Source organism: Vicugna pacos, chromosome 25 (assembly GCF_048564905.1).
Source record: "Vicugna pacos chromosome 25, VicPac4, whole genome shotgun sequence".
In the NCBI taxonomy this organism is placed as follows: domain Eukaryota; kingdom Metazoa; phylum Chordata; class Mammalia; order Artiodactyla; family Camelidae; genus Vicugna; species Vicugna pacos.
Genome location: NC_133011.1, coordinates 1,628,320 through 1,648,550, shown reverse-complemented (window position 1 = coordinate 1,648,550; position 20,231 = coordinate 1,628,320). Strand labels below are relative to the sequence as shown.

General features: G+C 36.8%; 1 pseudogene; it reads left to right on the top strand.

Moving 5' to 3' along the window:
- The window catches only part of LOC140689140 (tRNA (32-2'-O)-methyltransferase regulator THADA-like), a 126,166-nt pseudogene that overhangs the window by 27,695 nt on the left and 78,240 nt on the right, over positions 1-20,231 (top strand).

The window sequence follows — 20,231 nt, the reverse complement described above, 5'->3', positions numbered from 1 at the left end:
ATCATTTTAGTAAATAAATTAATGGAAACATTTTTATACTATTGTGGGTAAATCACGAAGTGTGAATTCTTATATGCATTTTCTATAAATTTGGCAATTTCCAAATGTTGATTTCCATTTCCTTCTGTTCACTTTACTTTTTTTTTTCTTCCATTCATTTAAAATTGTTTTTTTGTTATTTTGTTTTTAGGTCATGTCCAAACAGTGTATCAGCTAAGTCATGATATTGATGTTGGTCGTTTCCAAACACTAATGGCATGTTTAACTGGCACTTTTGAAGAAGTGAAAATTTTAGCATTTGATCTTCTAATGAAGTTACCAAAAACGGTTGTACAATTTCAGGTATCTGGACTTCTCTCATGCAAGTGTAAATGTGGCGTATGCACGAACACTTTCTGTCTCAGTAACAGAGCAATCTGTGGATTGTCCAGGCTTCTGTACTTCTGCCTTCTTACATCTTCTGACTGTTTTGGTTATCATTAATACCTTTCCTGTTGCAGGTGGTGATACAGAGAAGGTGGGATAAGTAATGGGGAAGAAGGCAGTATTGTAAGAGTTTTGGTTTTTGTTTTGTTTTGATAAAAAGGGAGGTGTAGGAGGCAGTAGGTTTTATTGTTTACAAGATTATTGGTAGATTTCAGTCAACTGTGGTCTCCCCAGTTTCCTTGGTCATGTTAATACTCGATCAAAACACATCACTTACTGTAACTTGATTTTTTTTTGAGATAATCTCCCTGCTTAGTAGAGTGGGAAGCTGAGTGTAAAGGAGGTAGAGAACATGTTTCTGATGTACCAACAAGCAATAGCTAAACTGAGACTGAAACTCAGAGTACTTGAGGTTAACAACAGTTCTCTCCCTGGGTGTTCTACCCTATCCCTAGCCTCTGTGCTCTTCCTGACATCTTGCACTTTCCCCCCTTGGGGTGAATATCAAAGATGGGCTCAGGAATGAAGGCACAGCATGGGGATGGGTCTGCAGGGGACCCCGTTGCCTAAGCCCTCGGCTCTTCCCTTGAGGCTTATTGTGGAGCAGTGAGGTCACCAGCAGCTGTGGGGTCACTGGCTCTTGAGTTTAGCTGTGGCTCTCTGTTGGAGCTGTATGGAGGCCATGTGAACCTGCAGGGGTGGCAACTGAGCCCTGGTCTGGGCTCCAGCTGTTAGGCTCTGTGTAGGGCATGACAGCTTGTAGATGCAGTGGGATTCTGTGGGAGCACATGTCAGAGAGCCCAAGCTGTCTGTTTCCACTGCTTCTAGACAGCATTGCAGGATCTCAGAGCATCTCTTGACTTGGGTCTAAAGTGAGAGTTGCTCTCTAGTGTCTCCCTATCCCAGTGGTCTTTCAGGTGCCCTGGTGAGCAGATGCTTACTTTTGTACAATATAAGAGTTTATAGATTTTTTTTTTTCTGAGGAGGTACTGGGGATTGAACTTGGGACCTTGTGCATGCTGAGCATGCACTCTACTACTTGAGCTATATCCTCCCCTATAAGAGTTTTTAAAGAAGATGCTTTCTCTTTCTCTATCTCCCATTCCAGCAACCCTTACCTACCATTCATCACACTATAGCCTCATATCATAACTATGCCTCGTTTCTAGCAAGTATTTTGAGAGTGTCTGGAGTGCGGAAAGGTATATTATGGCCCTATATGAAAGAAAGACCTGGTCCTTACATGAGCTGTGACGGGCCCTTAGCGGGCCTCTGTATCTCTAATTTTATAAACATGTGCTTGGTATATAGACACAAACTGTAGAATTCAGGAAACTTAGTAGCACGTATGGCTTCCTATAGGATTTTGGTGGTTATGTGTGTAATCTGGCTTGTGTATTAGTAAAGTGATCCTAGGAATAGACATACAGGATTTTAAAATATTAATTATATATTTTCAGAGTCTTTCTTTGGGTATACCCTATGTAATATGTGAATTAATTTTTTAATATAGTTAACTTGAAAACATTTTTTGGCTGGCAGCCTAATCTCTTTAAGAACCTGTATATTCATATTTTTGGTGGCATATCTTTCCAATATATGACTTTACTCCTCACCTAGTCTGTTGCCCTTCTTCTTTGTGGAGTGACATATCCAGGGTCTTTATGTTCTGGTTGACCTGAGATGATGAAACAAAGATGCTGGTTTAGATTCCAGAGGCTATTTTGTTTCTTACAAATTGGTTGGTTAAGCAATTTAGAGACTTAACTGTCAATTACCAAAAATGGATTATATGCTTAATTGGTTCATTTGTTTGTTTGTTTATTTAAAGTCTCATAAAAGTTTATTATAAAAATACAATTGACAAGGAAATTTGATTGTTTCTAATATTTACTTATTGAGCTTTTGGCCACTACCTTTCAGTTTTTTAGGTCACAGAAAATTAAATGTATCAAATGGTAAAGAAATTGAGTAGAAATTAACTGATATTTTAATCTATTATTTGATATTGGAAGACATTATTAAATGTTAATGTACCTATGATCAAATTCAATTTAAGTTTATAATGATTTTTACCTTATATTAGGCAGTTAGGGAATAATCCTAGTAGAATCAATATTATTGAGCCACAAAACTGTGAGTTCCAGTGTGGGGAATGTGCCGCTTGTCAAGCACAGAGTTGGGACTAGGATCCATGTGTCCTGTCCTCAGTCTGGTGCCTTTCAATACATATTACAGTGAACTGTCCTCTGTTCTATCTTTTGTTCAGGCTATGTGAGTGGATGTTTAAATGTGACATGGGTGTGGAAGCTCTGATGCAGAATTTCTGAGGTTGATCTTGTCACTTTATTTTTCACACATACGCATGGAGCTTTGCCAGAAACAGCCTGGCGAATTTGTGTTTTTATATGTATTTGTATTTTTCTCCATTGAACTAGCTGTATGGGCAGGGGGTGGGGAGAAGGGCAGGAACACAGTGCCCAGTAAAACAAACTTCGATATACAAAAGCAGTCTGGTCTATACAAAAATAACGAAGATGACCTGACTTTGGTCATAGCAGAATTTGTACAGGAAAAAGTATACTTTTGCTGAGGAAAGAGGTACTGTAAAAAAAAAAAAAGTTCTCAATATTGAATTTCCTAACTGAAATTGTTTTCAAGATCCTCATCCCTAGGACTGATCGATAAAAATCATCAATAATTACAATGAAAACTCCAACAGTTAATGTTCATATTGAGTTACAGTTTTGTGGCAAGCTCTGTTTTTAAATATGTTTTATTTCAAATTAATGTTTCAATGACAGTAACTGAGTCTGTGCTTTATTCTAGGATTCAGAAAAATTGCAAGGCTTATTCCAGGCTGCACTGGAGCTCAGCACCAGCACCAAACCATATGACTGTGTAACAGCTTCCTACCTGCTGAACTTCTTAATCTGGAAGAATGCTCTGCCGTCATCTCTGTCTCCCCACTTAAAAACTCAGCGGGTTGCGTGTGGAGATGGAGATAAGTCTGCTGCTGTGGTGGAAAATAACACATTAATGAGTTCGTATTGAGTAAATGACCTTTTGCTCTTATTTATCAAAACCAATATCTTGCTCTCACTATTCATATGGTTAGAATATTTAATGGTTAAACATTTACTTTGTGGTTTTACATTTAAGAGTTTACCAGCATAAAGTATGCCATGAATTGCTCCTTTGCCACTAAATAGTTTACTCAGCTGTATTGTTTCTAAACAGGATTCACATTAAATAAGTAGATATGCAAATGTACATTAATAGAGCTTTTATTTAAATAAGACCTCTTTCTCTACCAAAAATGTACTTTTATTTTCCCTGTAGAAATTTTACTATGGCTATAGCCAGATCTAGGGTCTGAGTTGGTTTAGATCTAATGATTTTAAACAGATATTTGTTGGGGATTCATGTACTTAATTTTATGCTAGTAAATCTTCATTTTGGAATTGCGCTAGAAACGAGGACGGGTAGGAATTTTTAATTAAACAAAGGAGAGGTCATATATAGAAAGAGAGTTAGTCTCTCCAGGATGGTGGGAAAAGCCATAAAAAAGAGAACTAAAATGGGAGAAAACTAGGAGGCCATGGATAGTTCTAGTGAAAATGTGGTCATAGAGCTCGCGATGGAGAGATGACGTTGCCATGGGAAATGACACGTGCCCACCTTAGGTAATAGTTTCTTAGATATGACACTCAAAGCACAAGCAACAAAGAAAAAATAGATAAACTGGACTTATCAAAATTTGAAACTTTTGTGTGTCAAGGACACCATCAAGAAAGTGAAAAGACGACATGCGAAATGGGAAAAAGATTTGCAAATCCTTTAGCTGTTAAGGGACTTGGATCTAAAGTATATAAAAAACTTTTACAACTCACTAGTAAAAGGTCAAATTAATAAAAAATAACCAAATTAAAACATGGACAAAGAATCTGAATAGACATTTCTCCGAAAAAGATAAATATGAACAATAACAGATGAAAAGATGCTCAACATCATTAGCTGTTCGGGAAATGCAAGTCAAAATCACAATGAGGAAGCACTTCATCCTCAGTAGGATGGCTATAATGAAAAAAACAGATGATAACAAGTGTTGATGAGCATGTGGAGAATGTGGATCCCTCCTATACACTGTTGATGGGAATGTAAAATGGTCCGGCCCCTTTGGAAAACAATCTGGTGGTTTCTTGGAAGGTTACACATAGAATTATCGTATGACTGTGCAGTTCCACTCTTTGCCATTTGCTTAGTCAGCTCAGGCTGCTATAACAAGATACCATAGAGTGGGTGGCTTAAACAATAGGCTTTTATTTTTCAATTCTGGAAGCTGGGAAGATCAAGATTAAGGTGCTGACGGATTTGGTTCCTGATGAGAACTCTCCTCCTAGTTTGTAGACAACAGCCTTCTAGCTCTGTGCTCACACAGAGGAGAGAACAAGTTCTGGTCTCTGTTGAGGACAGTAATCCCATCACGGGGGTCCCCCCTCATGCCCTCAGCTAAACTTGATTACTTCCTAAAGATTCTACCTCTAAATACCATTGCATTGGAGGTTGGGGTTTCAACATGAATTTAGGGGGAGGGAAGGGGGACACAAACATTCTGTCCATAATGGGCATATACTTAAGAAAAATGAAAGCTATGTCCAAACAAAACTTGTGCATGAATATTCATAGCAGCATAAGTCATAATAACCAAGAAGTGGAAACACCTCACATGTCCCTCAGCTGATAAATGGATAAATAAAATGTGGTATATTCATACAATGGACTGTTACCCAGCCATTAAAAGAAATGAAACATTAATACATGCTACAGTATGGATGAACGTTGAAAACATTAGACTAAAGTAAAGAAGACACAGATTGTATGATTCCGTTTATATGGTTTGTTCAGAATAGAAAATAAGTACGTGGTTGCCTAGGGCTGGGGAGGGTGAAGGTGCATGGAGGGGAGTGCCTGGGAATGGGTGAGAGTTTTTTGAGGGGTGAAGATGAAAATGTTCTAAAATTCACTGTGGTGATAATAGCACATAGCTGTGAATATTCTAAAAATCATTAACTTCTACACTTTAAATATATAAATTGTATGGTATATGAATTATATTTCAATAAAGCCATTATCTTTTTAAAAAACTTTCCAAATAGTACATGGGCCTGGGATCTGATAACCCTGATGGAGGATGTCTAGAAGGAATGGTCCAGAGTGAATGCTGTCAATGGATCCAGGAAGTTAGGAGAAGACACAGTTCTCCCTTAACTGGAGACGGATAACAGGCTAGATAACCTTGAAACTTCCCTTTTTCCATTCAAAACCTCTAGTGTAAAGTACAATTGAGTTGGTGTTTTCATGGAAACTGTTCTGTTCCCAAATTTATATGTGTTTCTAAACTGGCAATATTTTGACATTTTGTTTGCTTTTTCTAATTATCAAATGCTTGTTGGAAAATCTTGAAGAAGAAATCTCTCAGGCTGAAAATTCTTTGCTTCAGGCAGCAGCATCATTTCCAATGTACGGGCGAGTCCACTGCATAACAGGAGCTTTGCGGAAGCTATCTCTAAAGTAAGTATCCACAGCGCCTCCTCAGTACGCACTTCTGAGCTTTAAACTTATTGAAATGTGTCCTAGGAAAGCAACATATTGCCTTAAAGATAATTAATAATTAGATTTTAAAAAGTCCATGTATACATTTATTTTAATGTCTTCAGTATTTCATAGATTGCACAGTTTTGAAACCAAATTCTTTTGACTCCTTTTATCTGTTAATTTCCATTTTAAAAATATAATTTTTTTGTTTGTAGTATAAATTACCCTAACATCTTTGTTGCAGCAGCCTGCAGCTGGTCAGTGAGTGGAGACCCGTGGTGGAGAAGCTCATTGTGATGTCCTACAGACTTTCCGCCGTGGTGTCTCCAGTGATTCAGAGTTCTTCCCCGGAAGGCCTCATCCCAATGGACACTGATGCAGGTCAGTAAGCGAAAAAAGACAGAACTATTATATTTTTTTCCCTACTCATTTCTTTGGAGAGCAACAGAGGCTAAACAGGGGAAAAAGACATTATTATGATGATTAATGAGATTTCTGCCTTTTTAGCAATGTTTTTAACTATTGAAAAATAACCAAAATAAATAAATAACCAAGTGAAGAGCAACGTACTTCCTCCTCTGGGGTAAATTGGGTTTTATAATGTGGTAATTTCAGAGCACAACCTGCCAGATAATTGCTGAGACAAGGGGAGAGGACAATACGAATTAGAGAGGTAACAGTTGATGGAGTTCAGTCAGAGCAGGCAACTTGTTAGAATAGAGGAAAAGAGGAAGACCATTTGACATGCAAAGACCATTTAATTTAAAAAAATGGAGGAGGTACTCAAAATGTCCAAAACTGAACTCATGAACTTTCATCTGTCTTTTCCTTCCCAACCCCTATGTCTTTGGAAATGGCCCTACCAGACATCTATTTATGCAAGTCAGGAGTCTAGGGCTACTTGACATCCCCTTTGCTCCATATGTCTAGCTTGTCTCCACATTCTCTCAGTGGTACCCCTCAAATAGCTCTCAAATCTCTCTTCCTTTTATCTGCATCTTCTTACCTTACTCCAGACTCTTATCCTCTCTTGTTTGGACTACTCTAGTTTCCGCACATCTCCTCTTATCTCCTTCCATTTCCTTTTTACTACATCCAGAGTAATCTGTTTTAATTATTTAATTCATCATGTTACACACAGTCTTGACTTAACCCTTGTGCTCTGCCCACCCTCCCTGCTCCCTTTTATTTAAAATACTTTAGTGATCTTAGACCAGGTTCTGTAATAGCTTCACCCCTGCAACCTTGCCAGTCTTGTCTCTTAGCACTCTCCCCTTCCAACAGATTTCTATTTCATGGAGTTGTTGCAGTTTAACAGGGATCTTGTCTATGTTTTCCACCTCTGTGCCTTGCAGAAGTAGGTGCACAGTAAGTAGTTGTTATAATGAATAAATCAATGAATGAACAATTTCTGAAAGTATAGGAACTAAATTCAGTGCCTAGGATGCCCTAGGTGGCATATGTATATGGCAGTCTCCCCTTATCTGAGAGGAATTTGTTCCAAGACCACCAGTGGATGCCTGTGAGTGTGGATAGTACCAAACCCTGTACAAACTGTTTTTTCCTATACATACATACCTGTGATAAAGTTTAATTTATAAATTAGGTACAATAAGAGATGAACAACCGTGATCAATAATAAAATAGAACAATTATTACAAGATACTGTAATAAAAGTTCTGTGAACGTGGCCTCTCTCTGTTCTCTCAAAATATCTTGCTGTATTGTGCTCACCCTTCTTTTTGTGATGATGTGAAACGATGAAATGCCTGCATGAGAGGGTGAAGTTGAGGTGAGTGACGTAGGCATTGTGACGCAGTGTTAGGCTGCTGTTGACCTCCTGGAGATACGTCAGAAGGATTATCTGCCTCAGGTGATCCTGAATCTTCAAGCCAATAGTTGGATGTTAGCTGCAGACTATGATGTTGGCGAGCCCCGGTGGGATGGAGAGGGGTAATGGGAGATTTCATCACGCTATTCAGAACACCACACAGTTTAAAACTTATGGATTGTTTATTTCTAGAATTTTCCTTTTAGTAGTTCAGACCGTGGTTGACTGAGGGTAACTAAAACTGTAGATAAGGGGGGGATTACTGTACCTGTACTGCAACAGACTGGAAGGAAATGACTGTTAAAGGTGTATATATTAACTTGAGTGTTCCTCTGAACACGTTGAAAATCATAAAGTAAATTTGCATTTGGTGTTGAAATAAAGTTGGCGAATGCATTTTGGAGCAGAAATGAGAGGATTATCTTAAAAAACAAACTGAGTATATCATAAACACACAGTGCATCATACAGTATAATACTTTGTGCTGATAATTAAAGTAACCTAGAGTTGTGTAGTTGCATAGAAAATGTTACATTTTGTTCTTTACTAAAAATGAGTTAGAAGGTTGGTGATGATTCATGATACCAAGACACAGTTACTTATTTATTTTGGCTGATAATTTAAATGCAAAAATTTGTTGGTTTAGTTTTCCTACTTAAACAGTGCATGGGAATAAAGAACATCCAGTCATATAGCTAATATCTGGATCAGGCAAGTACCAGTATATTCTGATGGGAAATCTTGAGTGTTTGTCAGCAATTGTGGGTAGGGCCATCAGAGTATGCTAAAATTCTGTTCCTTAGTTAAAAATTTAAAATATCTGTTGGTCTCAGAAATTGCTTATGTCCCACTGACTTTTCCTTAATTTTGCCTTTTGTTTTTCCTCTGACTGTCTCCATTTTTCTTGTATCTTTCCCATGTTATCTGCCATGCATTCTGAATTCTTTGAAAAAAGTCTCCCCTGAAAGCCACAGAAATGAATGGGTGGCTTAACCCTTGTGCTTTGCCCACCCTCCCTGCTCCCTTTTATTTAAAATACTTTAGTGATCTTAAAATTTTATTCTGATCATCCCTTTTTTTCTTAGTCTTTCTGTGATTTCCATTTGGGCTGGTGTTACTTTTTCACAGCTGTCAAAATCTGTTTTTGGCAAAATTTCATGGAAGCCACAAGTGAGCATAAGATGTTACTTGAATTATGATAGCAGTTTGGGTCTTTGTAATTCCCATAGTACCTAAAATGTAAGTGTATATAATAGGTATACTGTAAATACTCATTCTTTGACTTTTTAATTGGTTTCAGGTGATTACCTAGTGTTGTTTTTTTCTTTAAAACGCTGAGCCTGGCTAGCTCTTTATTACCTAGTCATCCATAAATTCCTTCAGCCCATGTTACTGCACCTCTGCCATGAGCCAGTTTCTGTTCTGGGCACTGGCAGCTCAGCAGTGGAGAAAGCATTGCGTTCATGGAGTTTACATTTCCTAATCCAGTGAGTGCTTAAGGAATAAAAATGAAGCTGAATATAATACTAGGACTATAAATCATACTTAGAAAGCAGTATATTATATAATATACTGCACTTCAAAGAAGGAGTCTTCATGATACTCCTGGGCTTGTAAAAGGTTGTTTCTGTTGGTGGTGGGGTTTCTTACCCGTTAACACAAAATGCATCGAAGTTTATTGCTCTTCCTTCATCCAGTTGTGCACTGTATTTGAGATTCTTTGACAATGTTAAGAAAAGTAGCATAAATAAGATGGCAGCCTTTGTCCTGGGTATAGTTTCTGTTGTGTTTTTTTCTCCTATCTTCACCCTGTTGAAGATATATGTTATATTTTAAAAGTACACTCAAGTGTCATGGGAAGATTTTACGTAAATAATTTTCACAGCATCCACTTTGTGAGTTCCTTCTAATAGCACTAATTATCAGGTATTGAAAGTTACAAACTCTTTGAGGGCAAATACCCCCAAGGGAAATCTGCGTGTGATATGGGACTGGGGCTTTAGGTACTCTCATCTCTCTCCCTCAGAGTCAGCAAGCCGCTTACAGACGATTCTGAATGAGATTCAGCCACGAGATACTAATGATTATTTCAGTCAAGCCAAAATATTGAAAGAATGTGATAGCTTTGATTTGGAGGACTTGAATGCCAGTATGCCAAGTATTGATGCTCCCACAGAAATCAAAGGTAGCATATATAAAATTTATATTGTAATCAGTGTTTAAATGACAAGTACAATGTGAAAAATGCCCTTTTTTTTGTAGTGAATCAGGGGCTGCATATGTGTGCAGGACATTTCTAGAAAATAAAGTCTTTTTTGAGCTTATAAATAATTTATTTTGGGGAATGAGTTTATGACTTTTACCAGAAGATGGTATGGCCCAGTGCAGTATATAAGATGCTACAACAAAAAGCCTTTGAGGGGAGAGTGTATAGCTCAGTTGTAGAATGTGTGCCTAACATGTGCAAGATCCTGGGTTCAATCCCCAGTACCTCCATCAAAAATAAATAAATAAACCTAATTATCTCTCCCCTCAAAAAAAAAAAAAAAACCCAAAAAACACACATTGAAAAAAAGAAAAGCCTTTGAGTGCTGAAACCTGTCTTGCCAGCCAGGTGATGCAGGAGCAGTGATGCACAGTGAACTTGGGTCTGGGCAGCAGTCTGCTTCTCCCAGCAGTATGGTTCTGTGCTGTGTGGGCCCTCTTAGCCAGGCAGGCAGCTTTTTAAAGGAAACAAACTTTATGATTCAATGAAATGTGAGCTGCTCTGTTGTGCCAAGCCTCCAGAATTCGAATTCTTCCTGCTCATCTGCTCACTAGTTATTTTATAATTTTCTATAATGATGTGAAAAATCATCAGAAGCAGTGATAGCTTATTGATTTATAACAAATTCAGCAGTCTCCACTAGATGGGGATATTGTCTTGTAAAAATTTCTCTGTGATTTTTTTAATTACACAAAATAACGTAAATGTATGCTTGTTATAATAGTTTCAAACAATACAGAGATAAATATGAAATTAAAAACAAATTAATTTTGTTTTATTTTCTTATTTCCTCCCCAATCCCATGGCTTCCCTTTTTAGTGTACATTGTTTTGGACTTATTTTATGTACTTCAGTGTACGCACATTTATCCTTTGAGTGTAGTGGGCTCTTAAAAGACTAAGATTGTTTTATTAACTTGCCTTTTAAATTTAAGAGTTTGTTTTGGATTTTTTTTTAATGTCAGGACTGAAATATTCCTAAAGCTAGAAAAAGAGAGTAAGAATTATTATAGCTATTGACCATGGAATTTAAATATATTTTGAAAGAGAAGTTGTATTTTCCTTTGATTCTGAAGGTCCTATTCTACTCCTTTACTCATGTAGAGCCACCCTCACCAAAACAAATAATGAAATATATTTATTATAATCATATTGTATGAATAACGGAAAGGCAGAGAGAGTTTGTTTCATTAGTTTACTAAGATTAGACTTTAGTTTTAGAATAGTATTGTATTTTATTTTGAAATTTACTTTACAAAGAGTATATTAAAAAAAATACTTAGCGTGATTCCTACTCATAGCACATGCTCAACAAATGTTACTGATTTTCTCCTGAATATTCCTGAATAAATATAGCACATGACAGATTGGTTTGTTCAAGCAGATTATTCTTGGGGAAATTATGAATAAGCTGGCTCTAAGAAACCTGGGTTATGAGTAATCAAGTGTCTAGTGTTGCAATAGATTTTTTTTTTTAAGGTAAAGAAGGAAAAACATGTGATGTAACTGCTCAGATGGTGCTGGTATGTTGTTGGAGAAGCATGAAGGAAGTCGCTTTGCTCTTAGGCTCACTGTGCCAGCTTCTGCCCATGCAGCCTGTGCCAGGACCTTCTGATGGATTATTGACAGTGGAGCAGGTAGGGTAGATGTTTACTCTGCCTTGTATAATTTCTGGTCAAAGCAAAAATCACAAACTTTTATTTATAACCCAACTTAAAAATTTTTTTTAAAAAAACATTTTTCTTGAATGAAATGTTACAGATGTCAGCTAAAGAAAGTTCATTAAATTGTAGAAATTAGACCTTGCAATACATTTCAAAAGTGTGGCATTTTTAGAACTATTTTTAATTTTTCTAAGTTATATAAATAATGTTAGAATTTTACCTTACTTTTAACTGCAGTGTTGTTGTTTTAACTTTTATTTCTCCATTTAACATGCACAAATTTAAAATGCAAAAATACATGAAACTGTCTACTTAGTAAAACTCCACAAGCCTCTTAAAATTTGCAAAAAAAAAAGTAGTATATTGGTTGATTATGGATCTCATGTTTCCATCCACATTGATGATAAAGTCGTAGTTACTTTGGTTTTTTTTGGCTGACTTTTATTTTAAGACCACAAAGCTAGTTCACCATCTGGGACTGTTCAAGTGACTTGAGTGCAGTGTTTACAAGAAATTAGCTTACCACAAGCATTTCATTTGGAAATATTTTAGATTTATTAGATTTCTGTTTTTAATTGATCCATCCTTCCTTTCCATATGGTTTTAACAAATCTATTTTCCCACCATCTTCCAGGAAAGATATATGACATGTACTTTCATTTTTAACCTTTTTCAAATAAAGGTAATTTCTCCCATAGGGTGTTACAGCATTTAAGAACAAAACAAATATTGTAGTTTGGTAATGCTGATTATTTCTGTAACAACCACATGACTAGTTCCATGGAAATAATGCGAATATTTTTATTCTCACACTCTCTGTGGCTGATGTGCTTACATCTGGTTAACAGCTGGGTTTGTGATGTTGCAAGGCTCTGAGATGGAGAACAGCAAGGGGAACAGGCCGCTGCCGGCATCATTATGTTCCTTATTCTCTTCCAAATCAAATAGGCGTTAGTGTCCTAGAGTTCCTTGCAGTCATTGCTGGTGACTGGCTAGAGTGCCAATGCCAACATCTTTGCTGAGGAATCCAGCTATGATTAATGATGACTTCACTGATGTTCACCTTCTTACTAAGAAGTAAACATGTGCTGGAGCCCCTTGACTTCTCAACTTTTCAAGGAGAAATTAAAACATCTAGTTTCGGGGGTTTGTTGGCTAATATTTTTTTTTTTAAAAAAAACAAGGGAAACATACTTTGCTTTTACTGTAACTGAGAAAGACCTGAAAGCTTCCTGTGAAAATCATTCTGCCCTGACACCTTTTATACAACACTCAGATCTTACGAAGTTATGTGGGATGTCCATGTGAAAACTGGGAATGTTTTTTAAAACTGGAAATTAATATAAAATAAAAGAGATGTTTGTAAAAACAACAACAATAACAAAGAGAGGCCCCTATAAACCAAAAAACTTATCTAATGACTGTTTTCTTAAATAAGAAATAGATTCCTTTCTGTAAGATACCTGTTTCCATTCTAATGCGGTCCAGTCATTTCTCCATGTCGCCATGCACATGGTGAGAAGAAATTAGTGACTGAATGAGTGACCAGGAGTGTATGTGATAGCACTGTTCTGACATTGAAACCCTGTGCTCTGTGGAAAACTTTAGTCTTGATCATGCTGAATTTTACTGAAAAAAAAAAAAGCCCCAGTTTAGGAGCATTTAGTCAATGAAAATCTAAATTCATCAAGAAATTAGTATTATTCGTATTACTAGAGGATTCCTACTTTTAAACATAAAATTTTGCTCCATGAAATTTCTTTAAAAACACCCCCATATACTTAGTACTTTTAAGAGTTAAAAAGAGAAAGGACAGAGAAGAATGTAATTTACACTGTAGTGGCTGGGCCATGCCTAAGGTCTGCCTTCCTTCCAAGGGCATAGTGGCCCTGGCATCGCTAGATCTTCTGTGCCCTTAGTGGCAAAGCTGCCAATTTGAGAGTCAACACTGTAGGTGAATGTGACAACAGAAGACCAGCAGAGACAGAGGCAGTGAACTGACTTGCAGGCAGTGCTCCCTGTTGTGGAGGAGAATTTGGACCTTGGATTTCTTACTCCCAGGAGTCATAACTGTGATCTGTTTTTCCCTTGATGGATGTTCTATACAGTTTGAAATTTGAGGTCTTGAATGTAGACAGCAGGGAGGATTTCTTTTGGAACTCAGTTCCTTAAAGCCCATCCCGAGTTTATAACAGGTCAGCAGGTAGTGAGACTACGATTTAGGGGGTTTTGCTGCTGTCCAAGGAGCAGAGCTGGTGCTTGTTTATGATTCTGAGTATTCAGTGCTATGTTCACAAGCTCTTAGAGCTGGAAGGGCCACAGAGGTGATATTATCCAGCTCCTCTGCACAAGGGGAAACTGCAGCCCTTGGATGTTACCTGGTTTTCCCAAGATCACAAAGCTGGTTTGTGGCCGCTCTCGGACAGGAACCCAATTCTTCTGCCTCCCAGCCTGTGTTCTGACACAACACAGTGCTGACTTTGTTCTGAACTGCTCATTTAATTTTTCTTGAACTTCTTAAAATTTAATTTTCCCTACTTCCCATAGCCAACCAGCTTTTTGCAAGCAATAGTACAGTAAGGCAACTTGCTACTGAACTTTTTAGCAAATGATCCATTTTCCCTAGATGACTCCTTGTGAAGCAGTGTGTCCTCCACGACTTCACCAAGAGGAAAATGTGTTCATTCAGAGGCACGTCTGACTTTTCCTCCTGCGCTGTAATCACATAATGAAAGGTTCTTTCATGGTGTCCCTGTACAGGAGGCAGAGATAAAACCAGCTTTGAGGGATGTAAGTCGAGAATCTTAAAGGGAGAGCAGTGCGTGCAACCTTATCTCACAGCTTTCTGACTGCTGTGTGTCTGGGTTTCAAGCTGGATGTTTTGCTGATGTAGAGCTTTTGCTTGATACATTGTTGATCCTCCTTCCATGGAATATCGGATACCCAGTACCTACTGATTTTTTTGAACAACTTCCTTTACCTGGACTATCAGTTCATATGTTTATGTATTTTCCCTAATATTCCTAAAAAGAAGCTTTTGGATAGATTTTTTTTTTTTCAGATCTGCTTTCCCCTTCCTAGTAATTATTGCCACAGAAATCACATGAATAAAAATAATTATCAACAATTAGAAATCAGCAATTTTTTTTAAACTCCTACTTTAGATTCTGTTGTACTTTTCATGATGTATGTGGCTAACTGGGTTTACACATTCCCTCAGTACCTTTTGTTGCTGTTTTAGATTTTTGTTAATGGACTGTAAATGGGATGTATGATTATTAGCATGCATAAGTCTTAAAAGAAATTGTCTTTTGTATTTACCAAAGTTTATTTTTTAGAAATTGTGAATAAGTATATATTGAATTGTGCTGAATGCAGGTTAGCACTTTAAGCTGTAAAATGAACTTGAGCATATAATCACATCATTTTGTCAGCTGTTTGTTGACTGCTTTACTACAAGGGTGTTCTGGGAACATTAAGAAATACAACATGTGGTTCTCTGACCTCAAAGGGTTTAGAAATATAATAGAGCATACAAGACAGAAATTCATTTTAAAAAGTCAGACTAAAGGGCAGTTGTTAAAATGGCACATGGTTAAGAATTTGCCAGAAAGCAAAGAATAAACATTCTGGTAGGAAGATGTCTGAATACCAGAAAACCATTGCCTTTGTTATCATTATGTAGGAGGACAGTGTTTGGGCTTTGAAGAAATCCCAAGCGTTAGTAAGAAATCACTGTAGTAGAGAATGTCCAGTTTAAAACATTAATTATCTTACTGTAGTGTACACTTTTATAAACTATTCCATTTAACCAAAATGGAATTAGAATCTCCTGTTGACATTCCCAAGGTTATAAAAAGTGGCTGTGTCTTAAAGTAAAATTTAAGGTTTAGGGATTAAGTCTTACTACTAGGTGACACAAAATAAAAACAAGAGTTGACAGTTAGCAATATTGATTGCTACTCTCTGCCAGGTACTCTGCTAGATGCTTAGATGCATCATCCCATTTATTTCTGAGAATAATCTGTGAAGTACGTTCTAGTTTTATCCCCATTTCACAGATGAAGGAACTCTGTTGCTTTATCAGCCTGTATTCGTAAGGAGCCTGAGTAGTTCCTGAACACAGCCCTCTTGGCTTCGAATTCCCTGATTTTAACCAGTACGCATGCTCTTTGTAGAAGTGTCTGACCTATATACTTCAGTCTTTTTGGCCTTTCTAATTTATGGTGAAGGGAATTGGCTTTGATTTTTATACTGTATTTCTCTTTAGTATATAGATAAAGGATAAATAAAAAATGTATTTACATTGGCCCTTTGTGGATTTTATATTCTAGATGAGCACTTAGCTCCTCTATTTAGTCTGCTGGTGAATTATAGATGCCTGGAGATGGCATGTAGCTGTCCTTCCCTGTGGAAATTTACACCCTGTAAATCCATAAAACATGCTAATTTGCCTATAGGCTTAGGTTTTATGAAAAGTTAGAACAAGGCTATGCTAAACTTAAAGAGACAGTGACCAGAATTTAATTTTAAAAATAGAAATCAGTGCTTTTTTTGGTTCTTTTTTGTACCTTAATTCCCTTTCAAAAATTCTGAGGTATATATTACTTATTAAGAAAATATTTTGTGAAGACATCATGCATATTAAAAGAAAAGTTTTTGTGAACTTTGAATAGGAATTTAGTGGTATCTAATAGATTGAAAGGCAATTAAGTTGAATTTTCAGAGGACTTTTTATTTTTTAAGTTAAATTTAAACATTCTACTTGTTCTACTCTTGTCATAAGTTTCTACAGCATTAAGTATGTTCCTTGTAGTCTGATCATCCAAGAGGAGGGTATCAGCATGGCCTCTTTTCCCGGTCCATCTGCTCATGGACCGCATTGCCCCTGCTGTCTCTTCCCCCCCGTTGTGATAGGGTACCTCCCTACCTTGCAGCCCTGTCTTCTGCTGCCTTCTGGTATGATACCTCGAGGCCGTTCAGCCAGGTCTACTATCACTCTCATGTATAGTCTTTTTTCATTCACATAAAAAGACCCAGTAGCATGTCAGACAGGTATCAGGTACTTGATAAGTGTTTGTTTGCTCACTCTAGTATCCTAGCTTCTTCTTATGTTAATTATCCGTTTCCATATTGGTTCACCCAAGTATATCCTGTTTAAGGTCATGAAGCTTTTTCTAATAATTTATTTCAAGGCAAAAAGATGTTTCATTTCTTAACACTGTTAAGCTTCTAATGGGGACCATCCAGCTTATTGGTTTTCTCTGAACTGAAAGCCTTCTAAGGACAGGCACCTTGTTTTGTTCTTCTGGGTCTACCCAGAGCTAAGCTGCTAAGCACTTGGCAGGGTGCTCAAGAAGTACTTACTGTCTGATTAACAGAAATTTTATACCCTCTTCAAAGGGAGAAGTTCATAATAAGCCTGGGTATTAACATGGGTGAGTTTGTTGGGAAATTAAGTGAAAAAGGAAACGAGGAAAAACTCTCTCTCACTTGTGCCCTTAGAACCTCATTCTGTTTTATGAGGCCAAGATTACCTAGGGTTGAAGTCTACCCTTGAGACGAGAGACCACCCACTGGTCATGCTTCTGAGGTCTTTGATTTTATTATATGTTTTTGATTTAAGCCCCTTTGAAGAGTGTTAAGATAAAGGAAGCAACGCAAATCTGATCTTTGCTTAAGAATTAAATTGTGAACCTCTGTAAGTCCACAGAAAAGCACTTTACCAGTAACATTTACATTTTCCTGAAGTATGTTTTAGTATCTGTAACGTTTAAAAAAAATAAGGATATTAGACCCCGTCTCTGTGGCTTCCTGTTTTTATTCTTTCTAGCTTAAAATACCTTTTTTAGAAATCTTCTTTTATTTCTCTAGTAATAGAAATGATGGTCATAACAAATTAGTTAAGTGGTGTTTCTTCTTTCTGTTTTGTAGGGTTATTGAGCGTCAGGTCTGTCTTGGGGGTTAAAGTCAGATTTAGGGTGTGATAATTCTGTTCAAAATATACTCTGAAATTACATATTGAAGGTAGAATAATAAGGCTTACCCTGACTGACTTTTGACAACTAGTATGTGGCCTATAAAAGGTATTAAAATTTAGGGGTGTCATCAGATCTTCACCTGAAAACTTTAGCTGAAGAACATGACATGTCACTCTTTGGGGATATTGAAGTGTTAGCATTTTAAAACTTCTGTTATTTACTCCATTTTTGATTTTTTCTTGATCTCATATCTGATTCGTATTTCTTTAAATGTTATCACTCATCTTAGTATAATTGTATAAACTTTGAGTTTAGAGTATGTCTTTACCTTTTCTGTATTTGGAAACCTAGACAGAGCTTACACTGAACTGAATTGGTTTATAAGTTACGGGCCTCTTCTGAGCTTTTAGATTTATTAACTCCTTTTAACACACAGTCTGTGAGGTAAGTGCTATTATTATTCCCAGTTTATAGACGAGGAAACTGAGACAGTTGCCTGTGGTCACATATTTAACTGCTCTTTCTACTGTATATCATCTCTAATGTGTGCTGAAATATTAGTCACTGTGCTGAAGTGGAAACTTTCTAGATAAGCATATCTGAGCTATCTTGGGTTAGCTTGCTTTTTCATCATTCTGTGATCCCTGGGGAGACCTGGATCAAGAGATCAAGAGAGAGCCAGTTGTAGCTTTGGTCCTGAGTTTTATACAAAATCTGAATTTTCTAAAGCTTATCAGCCACCAGATTTTAATGGTATAAAAATACATTCATCCCAACCAATTTAACAGGTAATGCTGTACAAAACCTCATCAACAGCTAATTGTTAGTCATGTCTTCTTTAAGATACACTGTCATATTTTATATTTGTTTAAACTTGCATGGAGAAAGGCAGCATGTAAGAGAGCGTTTGGGTAGCGTTCTGGAAAGTTCCATGGTTCTGACTCAGAGTGGAAGCCTGTCCATTTTCAGGAGGCCCTTTGCACTAAATCTTGCATGGCCAATAACATTTGTGTATCTCTAAAAGGTAATTATCAGAAGTATTGTTTAATGGGTTGGAGCTTCAGTTTTGGGAAAAAATTCTGTAGATGGATGATGGTCACACAACAGAGTGAATATATTGAATACCACTCAACTGTACACCTAAAAATGGTTAAAGTGATAAATTTTATGTTATGTGTATTTCAACTACAGCAGAAAAAAAATTTTTGAAGAGAAAAAAAGGTAATGATTTCACCTGGGCCTAGGTGTGTGAGGGTTGTCGCCGTGTGTGATTTGCTCTTGGTGCTGGATGGTACAAGCTAACAGAGTGATCACAGTGAGGTTCGTGAGGCTGGTGTAGGGAGGGCAGTTCAAGGGTGGCAGTTAACCCTGGCCAGCTCTGGAGCCAGGTTGCCTGGGTTTATGTACTGGGTCTACCACTTACTTGCTGTGTGATCTTGAATAAGTTACTTGGCCTTTCTGGGTCTCATTCCCCCCTCCCCCATTTAAAAAAGGTAATAATAACACTTATTTCATGCAATTATTGGAATTAATTGTGAATTATAAAAATGCTTAAAATACTGCCTGTCACATAGTAGGTGCTAAATGGATGGGCATCTAGACCTGAGTTCTAAATGATGTTACTAACATAAATACATCTGTCAATGTCAGCATAAATTGAATATTTATTTTCGATTTTGTTTTGAAGGTAAAAGAAATAGGAGCTTACTTTAAACAACACCTTCTACAGTCCAGGCACAGAGGACATTTGAACTGGCTTATACTGGCTTTGTGAAACTCACTGAAATACTTAACAGGTAAAAGAAAGCAAATATCATTTTGTGTACATTTTAAAAAGACTAAATGTACAAACCACGTGCTCCAAGTAGAATTCAGTTGTGTCTTTTGATGTTTAAAAGAATATGACTTAGTTGGCTTCAGAACTCTTGGAAAAAGTTGTTTTCTTAGGTTTCATTGTATGATTTACTGCAGATGATGGAGCAAAATGTCCAAACTGGGTCTCTCTCATTGAAAGGTGATTTGACACAAACTCAAAAGATTTTGCTAAAAATAGCTTTCAGTTACCATTTATTTTCACTGAATGAAATGACTGTTTTGTCTGTTTGAAAATTACTTGACACGTGGACTAAAATAAGCCCTCTAATTTTTTGGATTTGTGTATATTACAGACAGAGAAACACTTAAGGATTTTGTTTTTCTTCGTAATTTTATCTCATAGAAAAAATTGAGAGAACAGTAAATAGACCAGAAAGTATAAAAGACTTTTCCCCCTTACTTGGAAAAATACTTAGGTAGAGTTCATATATTTACACAAATGTATTTTTTTCGACATTATAGGTGCCGATAATTTCATTCATTCATATAATAGATTTCCTCCAAAGAGCTTGTGAGGAAACCTTAAATTACTTAATGACTAAGTGTTCTCTAAATAAAAGGTAGTATTTTCCAGGAAAACATTTCCATTGC